We start from the raw sequence: 25,145 nt of genomic DNA on the forward strand, positions 1-25,145 counted from the left end.
TATAGACATGTATTTTAGTGTATTTTAGTTAGTTTTATTATAATAATTTATAAAACAAAGGCCTTGAATGAAGATTGTCTCTGGTCACATTAGGACTTGAAGTTCTGTGTGAATAGAGTTTAAGACATGTGCACATAAGCACTCCAACCCCTGTTTCTTAGTTCCTTTAACTTGTGTCTCTTTTTTCCTGCCCAATTTGAATGACATCATTCTCTCTCTGTCTCTCTCTCTCTCTCTTTTCTCTTTCTCTTTCTTCTTTTTTTTTTTGAACTACACAAAGTGCTCAGGGGCTGTTCCTGGTTCTGTGCTCAGGAGTAGCCCCACAGTGCTTAGGAGATCATATGTGATGCTGAGGATTCAAATCGGAGTCAGCAGAATGTAAGGCAAGCACCTTGATCCCTGCACGATCTCCCTGACCCATCAATTTCTTTCTTATACTGAGCCAAAATAGATCACTTTCAGGGCCAGGGGTGTGGCTCAAGCCATAGAAGACTCCTCTAGTTTGTGCGAGGCCCAGGCCTTGCTTTTGATTCCTGGCATATCAGCCCCTTATCTGAACACCCCGGGCTGTGGAGCATGTCCCTTTGGAGTGTATACTATAGGCCCTGGATCCTTTCCTTAGTTAGAGCCCTGCAGAACAAATCTCATTCCTCCATCTTCACTGTCGAGAGACTCAGAAACAACTATCAGGACCGTTCAAGTATTGTCCGAGAGAAAGAAACCCTCCAATTCTTTTATTGAGTTTTCTCATACACCTGCCCTGGCATCGTCTTTTCTCGAAGAGAAAGTGTGGCACAGAAACTGTACCTTTGGAAGGTGTAGGTTTTCATCTCCCAAGGTACCTGTTTTCCTTGAGGCGGGCAGGAGTTCTCAAGTACTACTTGTAAATTACACGAGCTATTTTCAGGATTAACACTGAGTATTGTTAGATGGAGTCAACCTAAACTTAGAGCATCTGTCCAACCTATAGAGGACTTTGTGATTCAAAACAAAATGCAAATTGCTAGTCAACAGCAAGCACTAAATATTGGAAGACAGCATCTAATTCTTCGGCATTCTTAGACGCAATGTGGGTGTAATTGTCAGGATCAGAAACTCGCTCTGCAGCCTGGGTTGGGAGTCAGCTCTTCCTTCTTTGTATCTACTTCAACGGTTCAGCTACCAGAAGCTAAACAATATGGATTTGCATCTCTTTTGTTAGCATCAAATACACCCACTACAAAAGTCAAAAGATTCCAACTAATAGAATAAAAATAAGCCTCCAGTGATTTGAGGGCTCAACTAAATACTATTTCCACCAGGGATCCTTTCACCATTGGGACAAATTGGCTCCAATTTATTCTTCACCCATCCTGACTGGTATCTCTTTGACATGTGACATTTATATTACAGAAGCAAATGGGCACTACAACACTGGATACATATGCCAGAGACTCAAGTGTATTTAAGGCAACTTATTGATTGTCCTTCTGTTTACAGAGCTAAACTACAATGCCTCACTACCTCTACAGTGAGGGACAGCCATAGGATATGCACAGAACCAATATACATTGCTTCTGCACTTGGATCATTAATATTCTTTACATGATCACCACCACTCATTCATGCCCTCTCTGCTGGCAGTGAAGAGGCCAGGGCAGCCGGTGTTAAGGATGATACAGGATCCAGCAGCATGAATACCTGCCCTGCATGGCATCCACCAATTTAGAAGAGCAGGAATGAGAAATAATCTCTGATGATTTTGTTAAACTGCTCCGAGTCATGAATTTGCCTGTTGTAGCAGTTATCTAATTACCACAGTCCACATAACTCACCAAGACTTTAATGTCATATTGTAACAAATAAAGGACGGCATCTGCTAGTTCTAAAGTGCCTACTTTGTGCTGGGGATTGTACAGTGGCCACAAGCACATTAATTTCATTCCTGGGAAAGATGCGATTACTTTCCTTTCACAGACAGACAAGCCCCAAAGAGAAAGTTTCTGGATGGAGGTTGTGCAATTAGTGTAGAGGTATTGGTGACTGTCCCGAATGACTCATTCCCCTCTCTATGGGATTCAATGTCTTCACCTGTCATGATTAGCATGGCAGTGCCTCGTGCTGGGAGAAACACGCATGTCCACTTCGGTGATGGCTGGCACTATAGGCTTGTGTGGCTGATTTTGAGTCCGTGGAGCTCAAAATATGAGTGGATAATACACAGCATATCTAAATAGGGTCTTTAAAGTAATTTCAATTTTATTATTTTATTTTATTTGAGGAGTCTCTCCTGAGTCGGAGGCTTGTTGGGGACCCCACCAATGATTCTCTGCTAACAAGCAGACAGTCCCATGCAAGGGCCTGAAGATGTGGCACCACTCAGGCCTTACAGCATTAGGGGTACCCAGGCCATCTGCAGTGGGGTTGGGGGCCTCAGGGGTACACCAGCCAATGCTCAGGGGACCATGTTGGGAACCAAACTTGGGTCAGATGCATGCTAGGTAAGTACCCTAACCACTGCACCATCCAACTCCCAGTTCCTTTGAGGGGTGATTCTGGGTAGTTCTCAGGAGCCCTCAAGTTATACACTTGGCACTTCTGGGGGTCATGTAGTGCTGGGGAGTGAACTCAAACATACAAGGCACAAAGTTTACCCTATGAGCCCTCTCCCCAGGGCCCCAGAAGGACTTTTAATTTTCATTGCTTAATTTGGCCTTCTCTTTTCCCTCTGACATCAGAATGGAATGTTCTAGATGAGCCGGATACTTCCGCCTAGATTCCAGAATGAAGCAGCTAATGCCAGGCACGGCCCCCAGCAGATGAGCAAGGGCATTTAGCTCATCAAAAACACCCATGTTTCATAAGTGCCAAGAAGTTGGGGTCCCAGCAAACCTAAGTAAGTAAGGCTGGACAAGACTCCAACACCCTTATGCAATGCAGTGAGTTAGGTACTAGTGCAGGCTCTGAATTACTGAGCAGTTCTCCCCCAACACAAGTCAAAAATACACACACTAGACACTGACAATCTTGTGTAATGCTGTGAGTTAGACACCAGTGCTGGGCTCTCAGCCCCGAGCAGTGCTCCCCAAACACACATCAAACTCACACGTATTCGTGTCAGATGACTGAGGAAACTTTAGATTGTAAGTTCTCATCTTGGCTAGGAAAAATGGGGTGCCTGTAAGTTTGGAGGAGCTGACCCAGCACTGGGGGTGAGACTTGGTTGATTTGTCTCACGTGGGTCAGAGTTAGTCCCCCCCAAACAATCCTTGTTGGCAAGGACGTGGATCTCTTCTGATCCACAGAGCCACTTGCTGGTTCATGTTGAAAAGTGTTTGCCACAGAAACCCCATCTCTGTGACCGGGAATAAGATTGGTGGCGAATGTCAGTCACATTTTCTCCAAAAGAACAGCCCCAAGGTCTGGCCCCAGGTGTTGAGCTTGGCCCCAGAGGGGAGGCCTCCAGAACTTGGGGCCCCCAAGGGCACACTGGCCTGAGTCTGACCTTTAACCCTCTGAAAAGGCATAAGTTAAATAGTCATTTGGTTAATATTTAATTTGAGGCAGACTTCATAGCGATTAGGAAGGCTGATTGATGGGTGAATGCATGGAGATTTGGCCATTTGAGCACTGGACACTGAGCAAAACTGTCCTCTCAGATCTTGCTTAAGTCATGATTCAGTTCAGTAATAGGCAAACACATTGCAATCTGCAACCAACTCAGTTAGACCCGGGCTATCCTCGAGGGTACACTCAATAGTCTTTCAAAGGTAACTTTGTCCTTTATTTAGGGAATTAACACTGTGTAATTAAACAGTGCAGGTAAAGTGATATCAACTATGTGTATATTTTAGTACTTTGTCAGAGGAGGGTGGGAATATCATTAAAACTTCAATTATGATGATCTCTCCTTTCTATAGAATCCTAGTTATTTCTGGAACTAATTAGTTAAAATACATTTAAAATGCATTTTCATCCCAAATGAGTACATTTTATTTTTCTAGCTCCCCCCCAAACTTTAATTATACCAAAAGAAAAAAGAACCTTAATTAACAAAAGTGTCTTGATTTTTCAGCTCAACTACCTTATTCACCCATTTTATTGGATCCCTAAATTAAACAATTTTGTAAAACTCACTGAGCCAGGAGTAGCCTTCATGCACCATTGGAAATGGCCTCCCCCAAATAAATAATAATATACATTAAATAAGTAGCCTTTGGGTACTTAAATAACAATAAGAATTAAGTAAAGTGTCTATAAATACCACTTTAGTATGCTATTATTTAAATGACTTGAATGTAAACATTTTAATTCCATTAATGTTAATGTTCTAATGCAATGAATTAAAATATATCAAAAAGAGAACCTTGCTTTGAAAAGTATCATTCCTTTAAAAGCTACTTCGAATAAGCCACTGACTTCTCCCTAGATACCCGTCCTCCTCCTTATTCTGAATCTCTCTGGCTCTTTTCTCTTATTAATCTATATACTGCTGGTATATTACTTAATAATGGAAAAATAACTTTTTTTAAAAAAACTTCAGTTTGCCCACTTGCTTATTTTGATAGAGTTTGTCTTAGTTTCATGAAAACCTACATGGGTCAACATTCAACTCTTGAGGAAAGCAACATTTTTCCACTTGTGAAAACCAGTAAATGAAGTTAACCCTTTAAATGGATATATTAAATGAATTTTAATCTCCAATAAAATTTTTCTATTTCTTATTAAACAGCTATTTATGGTTTTGGAGACACTCCCTGTGGTGTTCAGTACTTCATGACTTACTCCTGGCTCTGTGCTCAGGGGTTAGGGTTAGGTTACATGGTGCTGGGGTTTGAATCCAAGTGACTCACATGCCAAGTAAACGCTTGACCCCCTGCACTATCTGTTGGCTCTAGACAGAAATTCTTAGGTCTTATTTTCATCTTAATCTATAAAACAGAGATAGTTTATGACAGGGAAGGATACGAGAGCAAACAGAAGCATTTTTGTGCTCTCAAAAGAAACAACTAATGTATGTTCAACATGTTAAAAACAGAACTGAGTCACATAAATGAATCTACTATTTACTGGTGTTTAGAAAATTGTGAGTCAGGTACCAAAATGACTTTTAAAAACACAAAATGGTTCTAAGCATATAGAGATAAAATTTATCATGTTACCCTTAACAAATTTTACTTGAAATGTGAAAACCAATTAATTTTGGGGATGACATTAAATGCCATAAAAAGATAATAACACTTTCTCCATTAATTAGTCACCCAAGAAGAAAGCAAATCAGAGTTTGATAAATTATCATTGAATACTACAGCATGGAATCTACCAGAACTAAAAATTATTGATTGAATAATTCACTATACCCAGCTTTTTTATTATGCCCTACTTTCCCTTTGATTCATGAGATAAAATGAATCTTGAAACTCACAAATATACATATTAATTTTTGTATGACTTTAGAACTAATCTCTCCCCTTGTGCACACAACACCGGACGGAGCAAAGAGAAGGTTCAATTTCTAACAGTACATTCATCACTTCTTTCTCCATTTTTGGTAAAAACTTTTTGCATACAATAAACCACTAGTAAATTTGCTAGTATCCAATAAGAACTGAAATGTACAAAGCAATATAAGATCTATCCCTTTTGTCCAGGTTTGGAACAGTTACCTTCTGCTGTCACTAGTGATCATGAAAACACACACACACACACACACACACACACACACACACACCAATGTAAAGACACACAGCTTTTACCACTGCCTCTAATACCTTCAGAAAATAACTTGCCCATTTAGAAAGGCCCAACTTTCAAGGAAGCCCAGAAAGCATCTTTTTTACCTTCATAAATAAACAAACCACAACCAGCTCAAGATCATGCGTGCACAAGGAGCATCCTCAAAAGAGAAAAGCAACCAGAGAAAAATTAGAGAGGTTAGTCGCCCTTTCCAACTAGCTTCGGATCCTTCTCCGAACTGATCCCGCGGGAGCCTTACACTGCCTCTTGAAAATCTCTCAGTTCCTAATGCCACTGTGACCTGCCTTGATTATGTTACCCCTGAGCATGAACCATGAGCCGTTAGGGACATGTTAGAAGACCTTTTGCCTGAAAAACGATGGGGAAAAAAACAGCTTTGCCTAGTGGGGAGATGGACTTACCTGTCTCCCAGCTCCCTGCGCCGGCAGCCTTGGAAATGCAGGCCGGTGCTCAGAAGCTCCCGCGGAGAAAAGGGCCACGGGGTCTCACCTCATTAACACTCCCGCTTGCTTCCTTCCCCTGCAGCTCGCCTGTTCTCCTTAGAATTAATTAGGACTGGTTCGGCCTAACTGTAAACTGACCCCTCGTCCCTCCTGGGTGTAAGGAGCCCCAGATAGGAGGGGTATGTGTTTTTAAAAGGCAGTTTTCCCCACCATCTGCACTGGACAGAAAGTTTCAACGGGTGTTGGGGTCTTTCGGTGGGGGAGTGGTTTTTAATTTTGCAGAGCTGTCGGGATACCCTGCCGTGTTTGAATAGGAGGCTCTGCAAACTTCTGGGTCCCCCGCCAGCCCGCGGAATCAGCTATCCAGATTCTGTAGGGCCAGGGAGTTGGGGACGCGGTTGTAGAGAGCCACTGGCACTTTTGCAGACCACAGGCGCTAATATCCATCACTCAGCCGCCTCCCCGGCTGGGGGGAATCCCTGCGCGCCAGTGCTCTGGCCGTGGTGCTGAAGCCGGAACCCGCCGCGGGAACCATCTGGGCAGCCCCTGGGTATCTAGGGGGCGGTCGGAGGGGGTCTCGGGCCGTTCTAGGCGCCCCCTCGTGGGTTACCCAGAGGAAGTTGGGCAGAGTCAATGTCTTAGGACCCTCCACAAGGGGATTCGACTGGCTCGCATCTGAGCCTGGAGCTGGGAAAGTTTTGGCCAACGTTTTTTGTTGTTGCTTTTTTTTTTTCTTTTGAGCTGCTTTCTCCCCGCCCACCTGGGTCGCCATGGAGACTGAGCTCTTTCATTTTCCCAGGCAAAATGGGCGAAGCTGAATTGGCTCAGCCCTGACTAGACCAAGCCCCCCCCACCCCCCCCGCGCCCTTTCCTCTCTCAGCTGCCCCTGGGCACCCCTCTTCTCCGTTTCCCAGCCAAAGAAAGGCATGTAGGGAAGAGGCCGGCAGGGCTGTGGGGTCACCTGGCCGGCGGGGGCTCCCCGGAACCAGCAGACTAGAGATAAAAGCCCCGCAAACACAGCTTGAATCTCCAACTCCCAAACACGAAGAACCCCCCCCCCCTCTATTTTTACTGGTGAGGGGTGGGAGAGGTGGGGTTCTTTGGAAATTTCTAGCATTTAATCCTCCACAAACCTCACACCACGTCGGTAGCTGTTTTTTCTTTTTCTTTTCTTTCCTAAGGATATTTTCTCCCTAAGAGTCTCTCCAGATGGAGGCTGATCCAAGAGCCATACATATACCTGTGGATCCACCCAAGGCTTTCTTAGGTTTGGGGAGTACTAATGCTATTTCTGTTAAAAACTAATCCAAGCTTAATGTCTTGATGCAAATGAAAAGACACCCCAGAGGGAACAAATCGGCAATCCATCCACCCTCCTCCCCCCCCTCCAAATGCCATAAACATCATTTAATTGGAAGGGTTTTCTTTCTTCCAAATAACAAAATAACCCCGTTTACTTCGAGGGGAACGCTTCCTATTCTCCGTATCCATCTTGTCACATCTTCAGGGATACTGATGGAGAACAGAACAGTTAGGACTGCTTTTCTCCCCCATGTCAGCCTGCTTCTCCCCACCCCCTCACTTTCCCTTTACCTCCTTCTGCGCTCTCTCGCTCGCTCTTTTTTTCTGTTTCTTTTATAATAAGGAACCAGGCTTCAGCTTTCCACAAAGACAATGGGGCTTTTCCTAAGTGACTACAGCGCCAGCCACCCCTGTCAGGGAGTTCATGGAACATTTCATGGTTCCTGGTTGGCACGGGGGGTGCTGAGCTGTCTGTTGGGACCGGGTTTCTCTGCGCCCGCCCGGGGCTTGCTGGACCCCCTCTGCCCGCCCCCCTCCGGCTAGTTTCAGCGGCTAATGCCAACCAAATGAAACAGATCGCCCTCCGGTTATGTAACCCGCTTCTCTCCGGCTTCTCCCTCGCCCTTTTCCAGGACCTGGGCAGCCCCGAGTGTAGACGGCGCGGGGCTGCCTGCGGCGGCGGCTGGGGAGGGGGACCCGGGGACCCGCGGGCAGGGCGCGACTTGCCCGGACTGCCCGCACCTGGGTGCCCCGCTTACCTGGCTGCGGACGGGCTGGCTTCACTCAATCATGATCGCCCCTCTCGGCACGGAGCGCGGCTGAATCATGCACCCCCGATGGACAGCGAGGGGAGCAATTGTTCGGAGGGATTTTTTTTTTTTTTAAAGGAAAGGGAAACTGGAAGCCAAGGGTCCGCCGGCGCTCAGCCGCGCAGGCAGTTCGGAGGCTTCATGCTGCCCGCGGTGCCCCCCGCCGCCCGCCCCACCTCTCCGGCCAGGTGCGGCCGCCTCCAGCCCGCTCCCTCCGGCCGGGCGCGCACAGGCGGGGCGCGCGGGGCGAGCGCGCGGGCAGGGGCGCGGGGGGCAGAGCCGCTGCGGGAGAGGGCGGCAAAGGCCAAGACTGGCCGGAGAAGAAAAGAAAAAGCGAGGGGGCGAGGAAAGAAAAAAAAAAACCCCGGCAGGGAGAAAAGTGCCGGAGCAGGCAGGGAGACGTCATGAAAGCCGCAGCTCCGGGGACAGCTCCCGGCGCCCGGCGCTCCGCGCGCTCAGCCCGACGCGGCGCGGGCAGGGCAGGGCAGCGGGCGCAGCGCCGCGTGCTGGCCGGACGCGGCGGCGCAGGGGTGCGCCGGGCGGGGTGCGGGGGCGAGAGGGGCGGAGCGGGACTGGCTGGGCCGCCTCTCCGCTTCCCAGCGCCCGCCAGCCTCCCCGCTGCCCCCTGCCAGCCTCCCCGGCCACCTTCCCCACCTGGGGCGTGCGGGAGGGCCCGTGAGGGCGAGAGAGGCGCTCCCGAGACCCCTCCTCAAACTCCCGGGGGGCGCTGGGTGGGGGAGAACCCTTGTTCTTATCTCCCCCCGCCCCCCAACACACACACGCACACCCTGTACCAAGCTGCAAATGTCGGGGTGCACCGGGCTTGGGGGGGTCAGAGGGGACTTTGGGGTTGAGCTTTGCTATTCACACTCCACGCTCCTCTCTGCAGGTCTCCAAATAAGATATTCTCGGAGAAAGACGCGGAAAGCCTTTCTCCCGGGATCGGAGAAAGGCAGGCGGGTAGGAGGGAGGGTCACAAGCGGGTTTTTTGGGAGATGGGGAAGCCCAGGGTCTGGCTCCAGGCTCGCTCCCGGCCGAAATCAGCCGGGCTGGCCGGCAGGGGGCGCAGCGGCAGGCTAGCGGGCAGGGGGCGGCCGTCTCTAGGGGTTTTGCTTGCGGGACTTGGTGGGCTGGTGGGCTGGTTCAGCCCTGGGCTGCGTGGAATCCGGTGCCTCCCCGCTGCAGAACCCCCGCAGACCACGACTCTGACCAGGGGCCCTGGAGCTTATCAAAAGTCCATAATTGGGCTGTTTGAATTCAAAGTAGCCGTTATCAGACTTCGGGCATCCGCCTAATGTCCTGATGTTTTAGTTACCCTAGATCCCTGTTGGAATAAGGTCCTGACCCCAAGGAGTGCGTTACAGGGCTGTCCCTGCACCCCCCCTTGCCCCATAGGCTCATGGCAAACAATAGTTGCACCTCTCCACGCGTTTTACAACTCGCTTCTCCCTTTAGCGGATGCCGTCTTTTAAGCTGGCAATGAAATTGTTAGGGGCAGTGAAGACCGTTGCTTAGCAGTTTTATCATGATTTTTCAAATTACTGGCCCTTTTAGAGACATCTTATAAAGGGGCTTTTGCTTCCCTACCCCCCCCCCCCCCCCCGGCTCTGTCTCTCTTCCCGGGTAAGGGCAACGGAGACTTCTTCAGCCCCAAGTCATTGAAACTCTGCAGCCGTGCGTTCTGATGGCACGGCAATTCAGGCGCTCAGAAATGCCCTCTGCTCTCTAAAGATGACTTTGATATGGAGAAGTTGCCTCTATCTGGATCATCTGTGTGAATCCGCTCTGCACACAGCCCGTGAGTACTCGTTGGCTGTTGATTTTCCCTGAGAGGTTGTAATCTCACTGGTTTTTATTACTGAAACTCCTATCCTTGATCCACAAAGATACTAAGTCTGTATAAGGCTTAGGTTTTAACCCTCCGTAGGGCTTGCTGGGTCTAGTAATTGTGTAAGTGATAAAGATAAGCAAAAAATAACTGGTCTCCATCCCGAGGGATCCCTAAGTAAGGACACAAGATGCAGGATTTCCGTGGAAACAGCCTCGGTGTATTAAAAGAATAACTCACGTTGACTATAGCTGTCTCAAGAACGTTCTATTTAATCTGTGAAGCTACTAAGGATGTGCCCATTTATTCTGATTATATGTTTCTATCAGCAGAAGGATTTCACGTTTCTTTCTTCCAGGACCTCACACTCATGGGGTAATAACCCCACACATCTCTTTTGGACACTCCACAAACTCCCTGAATTTGAAACAGTTGCTGGGGCACTCTCTCCCAAAACGGCACAGATGCTGGTGTGGAAAGAGACACATTATAGAAGTGCGGTGTGATTCTCACCAGAGACAAGTCCAGTTGGCTTAAGTGAATTCATTTAGACCCTAGGAAGCTCAGAAAATGATCTGCAAGGTGTGACTAGGAGGCAGTGTGGTGGCATTTGAAAATCAGGCAAAACTGCTGTGGGGTACTGGGTGTCCCAGCAGCAGTGCCTGGAGACAGATGTCAATCCTCTGTACTGTATTTCATGATTTCACATCACATCCCAACAGGGACTTCCAGGTCTTTGGTTCTTTATGTCTCAGGAGGTCTCTAAAGCCCCCCAAGAATTTGACTGGTAGCTTCTTTTTTTTTTTATGGCAGAGACTGGATTCTCCCTCACCTATCAAACTAATGGAGGCTGATCAGCCAGCAAAATTGTCAGAATTACTTCTCCTGGTGTCTTGGGTCCTGGGTGATCTCAGTTTTTTCTCTTACTGAATTGTGGCCATTGACTCTCTGACCCACCTCCTTGCCTGTCTGTCTATCTACCTAGCACCGGAAGGAAGGTGAATGGTTGTTTCTGATTTCTGTCTTTTCTGCTCCTGTCTACCTGGTTCAGGTTTGAGAATTCAGGCTTTAGGCTAGGAGGATTGCTAAGGGTCCAGAGGGCAAGTCTTGTGTGTTTGGGGCTCCAGCTTTCATCTCCAGCATTGCAAGGTCCCTGGGAACTTTTGGGTGTAGCCCTGATCACCCCCTGCACTGCTGTGCCCGAGCATTGATGTATGTAGCCTGGTTGACCATGTGTCACTGGGAATGGCCTTTGGGCCCCCTGAGCTCTGCTTGGAGGCTCCCTCCCAGGAAAATTAAAGAGAAAAAAGAAAATAAAATTACTTAGACTGCTGTGGAAACCCATATTCTCTTCCATCTCCCTTCCCTCGCTCATCTTTTAATCTGTATATGTACTATGCAGAGGAAAGTATCATTTTAAATAATTTAGCAATGGAAGGATATAGTAAGAAGCACAGAGGAAAAAAGGGAAAAAATCATTCTATTCTACAGCCCTGCTTCCAATGAACTCGACCAATTTCATCCGTGTTTCTTAGTTAGAGGATATTTATGAAGAGCATGTGTGTTTCCGTTTTGGATTCTGATAATGCATTGGGAGAAAAACAATGAATAACTCCAGGTATAAAATATTTAGGTGCTTTTGCTAAGAAAGGGTTTCATTTCAGGTGGATTTTAGCTCTAGAGCTCACTAGACATTTTAGTGTTGCTCTTGAACACTTTTATTCCCTAATTACTCAGTTATGTTTTGTCTTTGGGAGGCTATGCTGTCATTTCCTACACACTCTCCTTCAGAATTCCATTCAATATTTCTACTAATGCTAAGTTATAAATACTTTGAAAAAATATATACAATAGGTTTGGAGGATTAACCTGACAGGGCTCGGGGGTCGCACCCAGCCCTTGCTATGGAGCCCCACCCGATGGTGCTGGGGACACAGTATGTGACCTAAGGACTTAAGCCAGTCCTGAGGTTTGCTTTGGCAGTCCCCAGCCACACATGGCCAAGTGACTTAACCTTTGCACTCTCTCTCCAACCCCTTGATGATACATTAACTATTTTTTTTGTCCTCTGACTTGGTAAGTGGGTGCGATCTGAATCCACTTGATAAATTTTTTCTAATATAATGGTTTATTAGTCCATCATTTGGTAGGTATTGTTCTTTTTAATCACAGTGTCCCTCAAGGAATTCATTAAAATGCAATTTAAAAAAATCATAATAACTTCAAATGTAATATTTCAAAAGACCACGGGAGGTGATGATCACAAACAATTGCATAAATTTGTCTTTCTGTACCTCTTACTGGAAATAATTTTAATTAACATGAAATATCCACCAGAGAAAACACTGAAGGCCAAAGCAGGAGATTAAATTTGGGAGATGTTCTTTATGCAGGCAATCAGATTGACTTTTTGCTGGAATCTTTAATTTCTTTCTTTTTTTGTGTGCGTGCTTTTTGGGTCACACCCAGTGATGCACAGGGGTTACTCGTGGCCCATGCACTCAGGAATTACTCCTGGTGGTGCTCAGGGGACCATATGGGATGCTGGGGATCAAACCCGGGTTGGCTTCGTGCAAGGCAAAAGCCCTACCCACTGTGATATCGCTCCAGCCCCCCCATCTTTCTCTCTTTCCTTCTCTCTTCCTTCCTTCCTTCCTTCCTTCCTTCCTTCCTTCCTTCCTTCCTTCCTTCCTTCCTTCCTTCCTTCCTTCCTTCCTTCCTTCCTTTCTCTTTCTTTCTTTCTTTCTTTCTTTCTTTCTTTCTTTCTTTCTTTCTTCTTTCTTTCTTCTTTCTTTCTTTCTTTCTTTCTCTTCTTTCTTTCTTTCTTTCTTTCTTTCTTTCTTTCTTCCTCTCTCTCTCTTCTTCTTTCTTTCTCTTTCTTTCTTTCTTTCTTTCTTTCTTTCTTTCTTTCTTTTCTTTCTTTCTTTCTTTCTTTCTTCTTTCTTTCTTTCTTTCTTTCTTTCTTTCTTTCTTCCTCTTCTCTTTCTTTCTTTCTTTCTTTCTTTCTTCTTTCTTTCTTTCTTCTTTCTTTCTTTCTTTCTTTCTTTCTTTCTTTCTTTCTTTCTTTCTTTCTTTCTTCCTCTCTCTCTTTCTTTCTTTCTTTCTCTCTTTCTTTCTCTTTCTTTCTTCTTTCTTCTTCTTTCTTTCTTTCTTTCTTTCTTTCTTTCTTTCTTTCTTTCTTTCTTCTTTCTTTCTTCCTCTTTCTTTCTTTCTTTCTTTCTTTCTTTCTTTCTTTCTTTCTTTCTTTCTTTCTTTCTTTCTTTCTTTCTTTCTCTCTCTCTTTCTTTCTAATTTTACTTTTTTCATTATTACTATTATTACTTGACTGGGTTTTTTTAAAGGGAGAGAGTTTGGTGGCCACACCCAGCTGTACTTGGCGATTTACTCCTGGCTCTGTGCTCAGGGATCACTCCTGGCTGTGCTTGGGGACCATGCAATGCCATGGACGAATCTGGCTTAGCTACATGAAAGGCAATATCTTAATTTATTTTTGAAGCACTGCGATTTCTAGTACTATCCATGATAGGGTTTCACGCATCCAGCATTCTAGCACTGCCCCTCCTCTTATCCCCCACCTTTGGGTCAGGGCCCTGACTTTTGGTAAGCTCAGCCTTGTAAATCAGATCTCACATTCCATTGTCTTTTGCCACTTATTTTCCTGCCCTGTTTCTTTCAATCCCACTGTGGGATAATGTTATGTTTCCATCCCTCTCCTTATGGTGACCTCACTCAGCACGGTCCCCCATCTCCATTCACAGAATGACAACTTGCATTATTTCAATTTTTTTTTTTGGTTTTGTTTTTGTGCCACACCCGGCAGTGTGGCAGGCTGACTCCTGCCTCTGCACTCAGGGATCACTCCTGGCAGGACTTGGGAGGACCATATGTGTAACCATATGTGTGGTGTGAGGGATCAACGCAAGTCGACCACATACAAGGCAAGTGCCTTTCCCCTAGACTCTCTCTCTGGCCCTAGCCCCTAAGCTTGTTGACCTGGTTCCCTTCTCTTACTTCCCTGGTCCTAGATGTTCTGCTCCTTATGGCCTTGCCATGGTCTGAACACTCTCAGGGTCCTTAGCTCAGTTCTTTCCCATTTCTATCCTGGAATTATTGTAAACTATAGCTTCCCAACTTTGACCATGGGGCTTATTCTCTGTCTTAGCGTCTGTCTTCTCGATAGCAGTGTTCATCAGCCTCTTTACACCTCTGGACCAGCACCTGTTCTGCATACTGGTCTACAGACATTAGGTCAGTGGTTTTTAGCCTTCCTACACCTGTGAACAAATATTGGTCCATGGAACTGTGGCTAAAGACCATTGATTTATAGTACCATCAACACGAAAGGCACCGGCTTATTTACTCTTGAGTTATATGACCCTTTTCAAGCAAATATTACAATTCAGGAGGGGAAAGTGATACAACATAATAAGATAATAGCCAGTTGGATTTTTGCCCAGATGTTTCATTGGGTAACAAGATAATAATAGAGCCTTTAGAAATGTAAGCAAAATTGAGCAAATTATCCAAATTCTTAGATCTTCCTTAAAAATAATGGTAATGCCTGATGCTAGTTTTCGATGCTGTATCACAGATTACTACAAACTTAGTAAGCTAAAAATACCCATTTATTAGCTCAGAGAGGTTTTTTTTTCTTTTTTGGGTCACACCCAGTGATGCTCAGGGGTTCCTCCTGGCTCTGCACTCAGGAATTACTCCTAGGCGGTGCTCAGGGGGAACATATGGGTTGCCAGGGATCGAACCCAGGTTGGCCGCATGCAAGGCAAATACCTTACCCACTATGCTATCGCTCCAGCCCCTCAGAGAGTTCTTTAGGTCAGACATCTAGTGGATATGACTGAGTTTTTTGGTTTAGGTATCTCAATGTGAAAAGAAGATGTCAATGATATTTGGGGGGTTTGTCTGGAGGACCTGGGGAGTGGGGAGCCCCACTATAATTCTTGCCTTTGGTGAAACTCATTTTCTTACACTTAGAAGACTGATGTCCCAAGTTCCTTATTGGCTGTTGGCCTTTGCCCTGGAAACTGCCCAGATTCCTTGTCATGTGGCCTTGCTACCTTGAAGCCACCAGTATGTCAATAAATTCTTCCTGTGTTTCAGTTCTCTGGCCGCTCGTTGTCTGCCGCCCCTGGAGACTGTGATGCTTTAGCAATCATATGCCATCAGGTCAGGCTATCTCCGTAATCTCTTTTCCAGCACCAGTTGAAATGGATTTTAATTATGTATGACACAGGAGCATCTAAGTTGACGTTGGAATAAGGAGGAAAAGTTACATGCATGTGAGAATCAGGACTTTTAGAGAACCTCTCTCCTATCCCACACACACCCTCTTCCCAGAGTTAAATAACAGTCAATCCAGCGTGAAGCTCTGATGGAAATACCAGAGGCAAGCATGGTGTTGCTCATCTGCTGATTCATTTCACTGGTGAGAGCAGGAGGCTGAGCCTGTAATTGACTCACGGCTCCCTGCCTCCACTCTCAGCTTCTCTGATTCCTGGACCTGGTGCGTAACCTAGGTTGAACCCCTCATTCTTGGGAGGGTTCCAGATTGTGCCCGTGACTTTCACCTGCACACATGCTATTCTGTCACTACTCTGTTGCTCATCATTAGTCTTGAGCACTGGTACCTGAGCAGTGGGTTTTCCACCTAGTGTTCTCCGTACCCTCTGTCAGCACATGGACAGGTCAGACTTCTTCAGCCAGGGACGTCATGCCAACCTCCATTGGCAGTAATGGATACCTTGGTTGCGTTATCATTACTCAATTGCGGCACGGTCTTGAAGTATTGAGCAAAGGAGTCAGAGAGGAGTCCCGGTGTTTCTCGGCTTCTTAAATAAGGAATTTTCCCCTTGTTCTGCAGCAGCAACCCAGTCTCTCTCTGGCAATCAGGATTGATCACAAACACCAGGGAATCATTTTCTGATGTAGGTTTCGTAGCATGAGGAGGGTCAAAAGGTCAGGTAGAAACTCAACTTCCAGTGCATCAAACCTGGATGATTCTTGGCAGGTGTCTTCTTCCCTGGGACACTAGAATATCCCAAACCATCATGCTAAGGCAGTGGGATAAGGAGCAAATTATTACCGGGCAAAATAGCGAAAGGCCATGACCTGTCTTGACGCCATATTTTTAACTCTGTTTGTGCACCTGTTGGGGCACTGATGGATTGGGTGCTGGTTGCCACTTACCATTCCCCCAGGAAGAAATCCTGATCTCACAGGGTGCTGTCTCCACCCTGTATCCAAGCAGATTCCAGGATGGGGTTTAGAAGAGTATTCCGCAAAGGTGGGTGTTACTTGGTCAGGGAATTCATGGTAAGAACAGTGAAGTTCACTGGTAGAGTCCATTGTGGCATGTAAATCACCACAAAATTGACTTCTGATTAGAGAGATACTCTGGTAGTGGATAGGGGAGAAGTTGTTCAAACGATGATTGCTTGATCAAAGAAGTTCTTGTAAGGAATTGACTCCAAGTTGGCCTTGTGGTTCCGCCAAAGAATAGACCTATTCTGAGGTCATTGATAGATGACACAGACACCTTCTCACTGTCTGTTCACTCACTAAGGTACAGTTAGAAATACACATATACACATATGTATATGTGTATAAATGTAGTGTGTGTGAAGCAAGATGGTTTTTATTGCATGAAACATACTTAGAAAGATGTAGGGAAGAGAGAAAGAGGAAGTACATGTTCAAGACAGAATGAGGGCTTCTCCAGAGAGGACAAAGCAAGCTAAGGTACATAGAGACAAGCAAGCAAGGTACGTGTTCAAAGGAATACCTGGGCTCAAAGAACAAGTGAGCTACAGATATTCTTATCAGCAAATTTTTAGTCTTGGTGACATGAATTAAGACACATGTACATGTCAGCCTATGTCTCCCTCCAGGTTTCACAGGGAGTTGGTAACATCACCCAGTTCCTGCCCTTTGGGAAGGCCCTTTCCCCACTCTCTTTCCTAATAGCATCTACTTCAGTCCAGTATACAAATAAGACATTTGATTTTTCTTCCTGATTTGCTACTGGTCATAGAAATTCATAATCCACACATATGTGTTGATGGAAAAAAGGTAGACTTGGGTCAAATTTCTGGTGAGTTTATTTGGATCCTCCAGTCTGTTTGAACCCCAAATCTTGTCTACCAGGGCTAGATTATTTCATCAATGGTCACCCCCAAAAGACTTGTATCTTTGTGTTCTTATCCCTGGTGCAATCCCCTCACACACAGACAAGGTATTCCTTTGCCATTCAGGACAGCCCAAATATGATGTGTAATTATGGACTGGGGTTCTACCCTGACACTGATTCTTGCTTTTCTGGGAATGTAAGACTGCAGGGGAAGAAAGTCACAGATCTCTCAGTCTTGCCATGATGCTCAGCACTGACACATCCTTCAGCCTATGCAACTGAGAGAGCCAGAAGGAAAATGAGCAGATCATTTACAAAAGGTCACCAGAAGTGGGGTCTTTGAAGAGTACAGGGTCTAGGGAACATGCAAGGGTTTGATCTTGGGCCACCACAAGTATTATGGGAGTGGCCTCAAAGCCCCTCAGGGACTGCTGGCCTAATTAATTGACTATCACTGGGAGTGGCCTTTAGACCTACTGAACATCTCATAGTTCTCCTCCCCTCAAATCCTGAAAAACAGAAAGATCATCACCTGTTTTGGGGGAGAGTGTGCACTAAGGGATAACTCCTGGCTCTGTGCTTAGGGAATCACTCCTGGCAGGCCCAAAGATGACATGGGGTACCAGGGATCAAACCTGGGTTGGCAAGGCAAGTACCCTCACCACTAAACTCATCCTGGCCCCAGATCATCAACTTTGTGAAGTACAAGAAGTTATAAATTATCTTGAAATATTGTTTTTGCTTTGTTTCTAAGCTCCCATCTACATGGGGTTGTTTGCCCTTCAGCATCAAAAGGAAAACAAAATTGGGTCTTAGTAGTGAGATGTGGGGGTGTTTATATAATAAAAGTCCAATACATGGTACCAGGCCCTGAGAAGAACTGGAAGAGTTGCTGGGAAATTGCTAGTGGAGCCTGGAAAATGGCAGTCCATGATTTGTGGTAGTTAAACACTTTGTAGAACTGTCACTGACTAAACTTGGTAAATTAGTGTATACAGCTGAACTGGTATATCTAGTTAAGGGAAATGCCAGGTAGAATGTTGAAAGTAATAAATGGTTATGTTTAGAGGCATGTCATAAAGAGATGTTTAATAGTAAGAGAAAAAATATTCCTTGTAAGTAGGATTTAGGCAAAATATAAAGGAGATGCAAGTTTGTGATTGAAAGTAAGTTTTTCATCCCTACCCTTTTCAATGAGCAGATGAGTCTTAAAACAAGGAATACTAACAGTATGGATGGAATTAAAGTTATGCCTTTGGGAACTCCAAAGTCTTAAGGCATTTCCTCTTTCCTTCTATAAGAGGCAAAAGGTCTTTAAAAAGTTTTCTAAGCATTGCCTTTTGTAAGTTCTGTGTGAGGACAGAAATATAGAAACATCTGATTTGAACAAAAATATGGTTTATCTAAGGGTATAGGGAAAATCCCCATTTCTCTTTCATTTATACTTTATAATCATATAATTTTGGGGGAATGCATTGGGCTACACCTGACTCTGCTCAAGGCTTACTCCTGGCTTTGCATTCAGGGATCACTCCTGGGGGTTCTCTGGGGACATATATGGTGCTGAGGATGACACTGAGGTTGGCCATGTTCATGGCAAGCATCCTTGTGCTATCTTGCCAACCCCCAGAAGTATTAAGATTTTTTTGAAAGAGTTTTTCCAGCTTAAACAGGTAGAGAGAGAACTAAAAATACAAAGAGGCTATGGATCCTGGATTCACCATGGACAGGAAGCAGGTGGAGAGAACTCATATTTTTCACAGGAAGAATTATATACACATGCATTGAAACATCAATGGCTGGCGGTCAATCACAGCGTGTCATGTGAGTCTAGGTCGAAAGTGCAGAGCACCACAGCAATGGATGTCTGATCTAGTGCCTTTTCCACTGTACAGTGGTAGGCTGTTGTGAGAAGCTGATTTTAGATGGTTCTGTAAATCAGACAATACCCTATTAATAAGGAGAGGTTGAGTCAGATGGTCACTGTGTGATGTATAGTAACGTTCTGTATTTACAGAGCCACATATCAAGGAAGGAGTTGCTTTCCAAATAGAAAATGCTCCCTTGTAAAAGATGTCAACGCATTCTCCCTAAAGCCTAAGAGTGTGTTCCCTGATTCTCCTAAAGGAACTTTCACTATTAGCTTCTTCAGAGAACTTGACCTACATACCCTTCCACAAAGGATTTGATTTATGTAGAGCTGACGTAGGTCTGGGAAATAAACAAGAAGCATGAAGTCTCATAAAGGTAACTTGCATTAATATCAGGCTCACATGCTAAAATTAAGTTTTTCTGTTGTTCATATGCAGAATGGTGAAATAGATAATAGGAGAAATTATCTATTTCAGACCTAGGAATTCCTGCAGGCCAAAGTGTTGCTCACACTTCCTTTTTGAGCCTTATAATGGACTGCGAGTGCAGGTAATGACCCCCGAGCACCAGAGCATTGCTATTTGATGTGGGTTTATTATCTATTTGCTTTATTTTGTGTCCAATGTTATTAGTGAATTTTGATGATCTCAGAAGGAATAGAAGAAATCTTAGAGGAATCAATTTTAATTATGAAATGACTAACTCAAAAGACAACCAGAGAATTACAAATACCAGGAGGCAGTATATAATAAATTCTATTACAGTAATATCGGCAATGCTGAAGGGATATCAGATGCACATGCAACAGAATCAGGCAGACCATTTTCCCCATAGCAGAGCAGCTTTTCAGAGTGTATATTATTATCTGCTTATTTACCTGTATGATTATTTCTATTTTTCTCTAGTCGCTTTTATACTTAAGAGCAGAAAGGAAGAGTATCACCTTCTTTCCTATGACCTCAGTCCTTAACTTGGGAAGAAACACCAGAGATAATTGGAACCATGGTTATTAACTAGCACATTTAGGCAGATGAGCTTGCCTTCTTACAACTGAGATCATTTTGGAATATATTTATATGGAAGAAGGAGAGAATGAAACAAAAGAAACGACTCCTTTTGGTGGCTACTTATGAGCCAGATAAATTGTGAAACAAATTGCAAGGAAAGGAAGTGCCCGGTGGACCCAGGTGGACATCATTAAATGGCTTCTGCTCATCTCCAGCTCGAGGCACTTGGAAATGAGAGCAAGTCAGGCGTGAAAACGTCTAAACCCGTTTTTCTGCTGCAGTGGCACCAAATTAAAGACCTCAGACTACACACGAGAAATGTCAGAGCAAGAAATCCTGACTTTCCAGCGCCCGAGGAAGCAGACGATGATCCAAGTTTTTGTTTCCTTTCTGATTTATATCTTTTTTCCCTCCGATACTGACATTAGAGTCAGTGTTGTATGATTTGATCTGAAACAGTGTTACTCATAAATCAGTGGTTTTATAGAAATAGGTCATCTTAGTTTATATTTCCTGTTCCCTGAAACAAATTATATTATTCCTTTACCTTTAATGATGCTTTCCATCAGAACAGCAAGGTCTATTAGAGCTATTAATTGGCCTACTCAAGTATTCATGATGTTTTAGAGGATTTGTTCTAGGTAATTGTAAAAGCAACACAGTTTAACAACACACACACACAAAGATATATGAAAAGTGCCACCCCCACCCCGTCACTTCCTCTCGCCCAAATTAACTGATTGCAATCAATCAAGCAATACTTTTGGGTGGAATTTATTTATTCATTTTTGATATGACAAAAACAGTAACAGCAAGTCTCACAATGGAGATATTACTGGTGCTCGCTCGAGCAAATCGATGAGCAATGGGATGACAGTGCTACAGTGATTTAATTATTTATTATTGATTGATTGATTTGCTTTTGGGTTACATTCGGCGATGCACAGGGGCTACTCCTGGCTCTGCAGTCAGGAATCACTCCTGGCGGTGCTCGGGGAACCATATGGGATGCTGGGAATCGAACCCCAAGGCAAACACCCTGCCCACTGTGCTATAGCTCCAGCCCTTGGGTGGAATTTAAGTGCTGTCATAAGGTTACTTTGTTTTGTTTGTGGGCCATACCCAGAAGTGCTCAGGGACTGCTACTCTTGACCTGTGTTCAGGGTTCACTCCTGGTTATGCTCAAAGAACCACTTGTGGTGCCAGGAGTTAAACTTTGCTCAGCTGCCTTTGACTGCTGTATCTCTCTCTAGCCCCTAGTGTTGTGTTTTCAGCTAGAATAATGGGTCACACCTTTCCCTTCCTTCAGCAATGAGAACTAAGGGCACCAGATAAGGGTTTAATGGGGCCAGTATTTCACAGGGACTGCCGTGCCTCAGGGAACTGCTGTAGCCTGGGACTTGAGAACCAGCCATTCTGATTCTGCAGCCTAATTTCCAGGAAGGGAAACATCACCTTGCTCACTGTCTTTCCTGTTGTCCCTGAGAACTAATGTTTGTCTCAGAAAAACATGTGTACATGAGTACATCTGTGTACATGTATTCCTGTGGTGGTCTCACAAATGATGGTGTCAGTATGGAAGCAGATAGACGTAAACCCCTGATCGGTGACAATGATAGATGCAGGTCAATGGTAGAAGATAGATAGGTGATCGAAGATAAAGGTCAGTGATAGATTCAATAATAGAAGCAACCTGAGCTGGTGCCACCCTAATAGAGCCACCCTGAGGTTCAATGTTTGCAGCACTGAGCCCCTGCCATCAGACTATCTGGAGGACTAAGAGCCAGGTCCTGGCACCTACCTAGTGCTAAACCCCAGAATGAGGAATTCCTGTTTGGGGAAATGGATGACTGGTGATGGAGGATTTAAAAGCTGGTGGTTTTTGTGTGTTCAGTGATTCTCTCTGGGTGGGGTGATGTTCTACGAAAGGTACGTCAAAAGCAGAAAATCCAAAGATTTATAGGAACGAGACACTTTCTGATGGCAAATAGACCAGTTGACACCCACCTTCTGAGGTCACTGTCATGAACAAATCATACATGTTTCACCGTGGAAGAATCTTTTTTAGCACCGTTTTCAGGCAGACTATTTTCCTTGGTCAGTTGTCCCAGCTTTTCAGAAAGATTTTTCAGAAGGAGCACAGGCATTTTCGTCCCCGTGGACAGGGCAGTTTGTGTGACAAATGATGTCCTGTGGACCAGGAAAAGGGTACATTTCCTGTTGCAGACCACCCTCCCCCCAACCCCCAACACACACACACACACACACACACACACACACACACACACTTCTTCAGAGCTCAGGTCTCTTGGGAGTGAATGTGTGGTGCCAGGGTCAGCTCTCAAGAGAATTCTAAACCCGTTTTTCTGCTGTCCAGCCAGCACCCAGGAAGACATACGAAGCAAAAGTTCTCTGAAAGGAACTGAGAGTAGAAAGCCCGGTTGATGTTTGGGTTATAATGAGGGCAAGTGGATCCAGCAGCTATTGCCACATGGTGGATGGTGAATCAGAGCTTTTCAAATCCGAAAAAGACACATTGGCCAATTTACCCACTTGTGGAAATAAGAGGGGTACTACAACATTTTATTATTACCAGTGCATAAAGACCATGTCAAAATAAGAAATGGGAAGAAGTGTGGTCTTTCTGTTACTGAGTGAGATAGAGCCATGTTTTTTTATGTGATGATTGGAGTGTGCCCAGAGAATACAATGAGTGTCACTATTACCAGCCTAGGCACTCAATTAAATGAAGCATCACTACTCCTAAAAAGACTTCATGCTTCTCATTGAAACACTCATGCTGCAGAAAATTTGTACTCAATTATTAGAATTATATTCTGAATTTTTATTTTGATAAAACTTGCATGGGAAAATTTTTTTTCTTCTATAAGAACCACCATAATAGCTTCATGCACCATAGTACTCTAGGCACACATTATTTTAATTCATTTTCTTGTAGAAAAAAGTAATGCTAATGATAAGAAGCAAAATTTAAAAGATGAGTTAGCTAGGGGGGGTGGGAGAGGTAGAGTTTTGGTCTTTAGTGGAGGGATGTTGGTGCTGGTGGTGGGTGTAAAGTTGGACATTGAATGCCTGGAACTCTTTTATCAAATCATGGTAAACAAATAAAAAATATAAAATGCTTTACTGTTGCAAATGAAGCTCGGGAGCCTCCATGGGTGGCTTATTGAGGTGGGGAGGAGAGAGAGGGTCACATTTTCCCTGATCCTCCTGTACCACCACTGGATCAGCTGGGACGGCTAGGACCAACAAAGTCTTCGATGAATCCCTGCACGGAACAAACCTCAAGTCCCATCACCCCACAAGGTGGCCATCAAGTCACATCTGACAATTGCTTGGTCTTCTCAGCGTGGGAGTTGATCCCTAAGACTTGATTCTCTCTGGGGAGCTGAGGACTCAGGCTGGAGTGAGGAATTGCTTGTTTCAGGAAAGGAAAGTCAGTCCTAGGCTTACCCAGGATTCCTGGGTCCTTGTCTTCTCCACAGAAAAGAATTTCAGGAGCAGATGAGCAGTGAAGCAAAACATCTTATTTGGAGACTTTGAGGAAGGGGAAGGAGGAGGAGAAAGTGAGACAGAGAGAGTAAGACGTTCAAGAGAGACCAGGGGCTTCTCCAAAGACAAAGAAAGCCCCAGTACACATCCCAGGAGGGGAGATGTGGGACACACATGTGCTTGGGCACCACATATGCTCCGCCACATGGACAAAAGCATGGGCTCGGGCAGCATATGCACGTGCTTCCTTGTTCAAGGTGGCATTTATAGGGTTTCCCCCAGGCTGTCCCACGTGGGCCTTTCTAGCTAGATAAGAGTCCTTGCTTGGTGGTTTGAAACTCCTTTTCTTGACATTTGTTCTTGCTGGGTCTTCTCTCAGAGAGCGGTTCTTCTCACATTCTCTGGTGTGGGCTAGCTCCAGGTACAGGTCTTATCAGGTCTTGGTTGCTGTATCCACGTGGGTCCGGACAGCCTTCGGGCTAGATGGTTTTATTACTACGTAAGAATTCCATTGCCATGGGTGCTCTGCCCTGTCTAACTGCCTGCATCACAAAGAGAGACACATGTATCATGCTTCCAAATAGAAATGTTCGTCATTTAGTGTGTTAATTCTCAAATCAATCCACAGAGTCTATGAAAGGAAAAGAGATAGCATTTTTTTTTTTGGAGACTGCTTGAGAGATCAAAAGAATTAGACGATCTAAAACATTTTTGAGAAAGAAAAAATAAAGATGAAGTATGTATACAACTTGGTTTTAACTCCTGGAAGGCTTTGGGGACCATAAGGGGGTGCTGGGGCTAGAATCCTGTCAATTGTGAGCAAGGCAAGCTCCCTTCACACTGCACTATCTCTCCAGCCCCATGACAAGTACGCCTTTAGTCAAGATATAAGGGCAGGCCAGTGAAGAAGACATACTCCAGGTGGCAAAGGATCAGGGTAGCTTACAGTTTTCCCTGGGCCTATCCAGACCCTTCATTTGGACCCTGCTTTTGGAGTGCTAGGAACTAAGGGAAACTGAAGCTTAAGTCGAGTAAATATGGATGCCCAGGAGTAAATATTATTTGGGAGTCAATTAACTCTTATGTTACAAAGCATAGTATGAGTTGTCTTCCTGTGTCTGTACAAAAAAGACATTGCTAAACCATGCAAATGGCAAAGGAAAGAGAAAAGCAACTAAAGATTATTAGTGCTTGATGGAATTTGGTGTGTCTCAGGGCCACTGTTGTGGGAGCAACTCAATAAGCCTAAACTCCCTGTGGGAGGAGCAAGGACACCCCAATGTTATCCAACCACCTCCCAGCAGGGCTCAGACTTACTTCTGGCTCGTGCTTAGGGATCACTCATGGTTGAGCTTGGGGGATCATATAAGGAGCCCAGGGATTGAACCCAGGTTAGGTTCAATTTAGATAATATGGTTACAATAGTATTAGCGTTTATGGCTGATGTATATAAATCTTGCTCACTACCAAAGTGTTCAGACTCTCCACCAC

At 44.9% G+C, this 25,145-nt stretch overlaps 1 protein-coding gene across 2 annotated transcripts in view; it reads right to left on the reverse strand.

Moving 5' to 3' along the window:
* KCNJ6 (potassium inwardly rectifying channel subfamily J member 6) overlaps positions 1–8,778 on the reverse strand; it is a 218,130-nt gene extending 209,352 nt beyond the window's left edge. Inside the window, exon 1 of one of the 2 annotated variants that reach the window (XM_004615319.3) lies at positions 8,240–8,778. The gene's annotated coding sequence lies outside the window, so the exon portion shown is untranslated. Of the gene's footprint in view, positions 1–6,137; positions 6,987–8,239 lie in introns of those variants that run through there. The other variant, XM_055125151.1, reaches the window with a different exon arrangement.
* Between the last annotated feature and the right edge of the window lie 16,367 nt (positions 8,779–25,145).

This window comes from Sorex araneus, chromosome 2, assembly GCF_027595985.1.
Source record: "Sorex araneus isolate mSorAra2 chromosome 2, mSorAra2.pri, whole genome shotgun sequence".
In the NCBI taxonomy this organism is placed as follows: Eukaryota; Metazoa; Chordata; class Mammalia; order Eulipotyphla; family Soricidae; genus Sorex; species Sorex araneus.